The 3,042-nt window shown below is 41.9% G+C and overlaps 1 non-coding gene across 1 annotated transcript; it reads left to right on the forward strand.

Moving 5' to 3' along the window:
- Positions 1–2,340: 2,340 nt before the first annotated feature.
- Positions 2,341–2,503, forward strand: LOC142436694 (U1 spliceosomal RNA). Its single transcript, XR_012782070.1, has one exon. It is a non-coding gene; the product is annotated as a U1 spliceosomal RNA (small nuclear RNA).
- The last annotated feature ends 539 nt before the right edge of the window (positions 2,504–3,042 follow it).

Raw genomic sequence — 3,042 nt, forward strand, 5'->3', positions numbered from 1 at the left:
CATTAAACAATGGAGTTTTCTGTATCTTCCTGTTTTTCACATCAGGTTATGCTCACTCATATTGTTAGCTTATCACGCCAAATGTCCAAGATGCACAGGTGGTGTTAATTGAAGGGCGGAATGATTCATTCATTGGTCACTTTAGCATTGCAAGTTCTTGAGCATCTTGATTTTGAAATTCAGTAAAGTGAGATGATGCCTTAGCCAGTTAAATGCTACTCCTTCCAAACCTCACGTACACTCAGACATATCTGAGCAGAAGCCACATTATCTACGTGAAACAGCTTTGGGTGCTCCCCAGCTATATGCAGATGCCCACCAAATATGAGATTATTTTGCTTTCTCTGACTTGGCTCTTACTAGCAGTCAGCCTCATTCCATCTCTTTTGTAGATGGTTGTGGATTCTGGGGGGCCTATGGCATAATGGTGGGCTTATGAGATTAAAAATATCTTTGAGGGAAGTTTCTTATGTGCATTTAATATTTAATTACAACTCTCTTTTATACACGTGTGTCTGTGGATTTCCACATCTAAAGTGCACAGATTAACACATTCCCATAGCAGAGTGAACCTCCCTTCCGTCATGTCTATAGGTATTTCTCCTTCCTATGGGCAGCTGGACAGTAATTCAACTGGGAAACATCTGGTAAACCAGGACAATGGTGTTTCCCCAGCTTTCTGTGATGAGGGACCAGGACATTGGTTACCTTTGTAAAAGTCTCCTGACACGTCCTCGTGATGTCTGTTTCTGGGATCATAGAGGCTTCCTCTTCCTTGGTTGGTCTTGTTGGTAGGTACTATCCAGTTGGTCTGCTTCAAAGCAACCGCAATGTACAGGACAAGGAAAGGCTTGCCAATCCTGGGCCACCCTCATATCTTTTTGATGTTTGAACCCATCTTTGAAGCCCCCGTGGCCATGCATCGTGCAAAAGACCTGGCTCTTTGTCACTGGCCCTCCCCTTTAGTCTGACCAGAAGTGTTCGTCATCTGGCCCTCTCTCTGGCAAGGTTCTGCCTTGGTTTACTAGTCCTTCACTACCTGACAGTGTTTCCATGATTAGCATAAGGTTTTCAGTGGTGTATTTCGTCATCCTCAGTGTGTCCTTCGTCTAGACACCCTGCTGCGCGCTTTGCCCTTTACATGACATTGCTGGCATTGGAAATAGCAGTGACCTGCACTCTGACTTTCCCTTCTGTACCTAGCTACAAATGGACAGATTTTTAACAGGTCACAGTTTATCACCGACCCATGTACCACCCTTGAAGCAGCATTGGGGTAGATAATAAATCACGAGTAGTCCTGCACAAGGAGATGGAGCCCTCATGTCTGAGTGGTTACAAACACCAGCCGCCCCAGGCGCACAAAAGGCGCTTTCAATTCCAGTAAAGAGTTAACAACCTCAGAAACCCAGATGGGCAGTTCTTTCCACCTGCAGCCACCCACACTGCATGTCTTTGTTGAGATGGAGGAGGACATTGTGGATTGGTGTGGGACATATGGGCTAATGTTGGACTTGTACACTTGGGCTGCACTGGTTTGGGATTTTTTCTCCATGTGCATTTACCCTTTATCTAAAGCTCCCTTTTATACATTTCAGTTTCTGTGGATTTATTTCTCTAATGTACTCAGACTAACACAAGTAATATAAGAAGAGGCAGGACACAAGTAAGCACCCGTTTCCTTTTGGGAAAGACACTAAACAGTGAAAAGCTATTTTCCAACAAGCCATCTCTGGGTGGCACAAACAGTTAAGTGCTCAATTCATAACTTAAACGATCATCTGAACCCATATCGTGGTACCTCAGAAGGCAGACCTGGTGGTTTGCTTTTGAACCCTCACAGAGCCTTGCAGCCCCTATCTAACAAGGTTCAGTTTGGCTCTGCACACCAGGTTTCAATGACTTGGAATCTACCCCACAGTAACTGTTTGGATGCAAGTATACTCAGTCCTGAGTTATGACCGGCCCCATCCTGACGATTCTGTCATGAGGCAGTTCTGACCGAAGTCAAATACCTCATGATACTAGCTTTTCTATTCTTATTTTTTTCCACAGGTAGTTAAAAGACTTTATTCGGAAGGCTTTGAAGTCAAAAGTAACACTCTTGATAGAATTTTCTTTCATCCTTTAAGTCGGCTCTGCAAATATATAATCAGTGAATTAGCTGTAAGATCAAAGATACGTTAATTTATTTAAGATAAAATATATTTTAGTTCTTAAAATTTATTCTATAAAGTACATATTTCCCTATAAATTCCCTACTTATACAAAAGAGGTAAAAAATAAATTCAAAATATAAAATCCCCAACAAAACAGTAACTGAACATCTTTTTAAAAATTGTAAAAACCTGGCAGGGGAGACACCATGATCAAGAAGGTGGTTTTCCCAGGGCGAGGCTTATCCATTGCACTCCGGATGTGCTGAACCCTGCGATTTCCCCAAATGTGGGAAACTCGACTGCATATTTGTGGTAGTGGGGGACTACGTTCGAGCTCTCCCCTGATTAAAAAAAATTGTAAAAAACTAACAAGAGAAACTAATGTGTGTGTTTGTTAATATTTATAAAAGTGAAAAATCTCTGGATGGGGGAACCCCACCCCCTAGCTTTACATATCTCACCTTCATCAGACTGTGGGGCTTGAATACTTTGGATATAAACTTACAGCTACAATGGCATTAGATGTGTGTGGTATAGCATGGGTGCATGCTACTTATGATAAACTTTCTAAAAACAGAAAGTGAAGCAGATGGTCATAATGCAGCTCATCATAAGTATAATACAGCACAACTCAGAGATTGTGTTTACTGGGTCTTTGAACTGATATGAGCCAATTGAGATGTGGGATGATGAACTGAATGTGAAATTGACCTGTTTTTTAAAAGCTTGAATGATCTGGAAGGCTAAATGGAATGGGAAAAAGTATGGTTTCAATCCTTGGAATAGTGATTTGGGGACCTTTCAGGAACCTGATTCATGATGCCAATTTACTTCCAACACTGTGGATAGTGACACACATTCAATGAAGCAAGTGCTTGACTGC

Source organism: Tenrec ecaudatus, unplaced genomic scaffold, assembly GCF_050624435.1.
Source record: "Tenrec ecaudatus isolate mTenEca1 unplaced genomic scaffold, mTenEca1.hap1 Scaffold_546, whole genome shotgun sequence".
Lineage (NCBI taxonomy): Eukaryota > Metazoa > Chordata > Mammalia > Afrosoricida > Tenrecidae > Tenrec > Tenrec ecaudatus.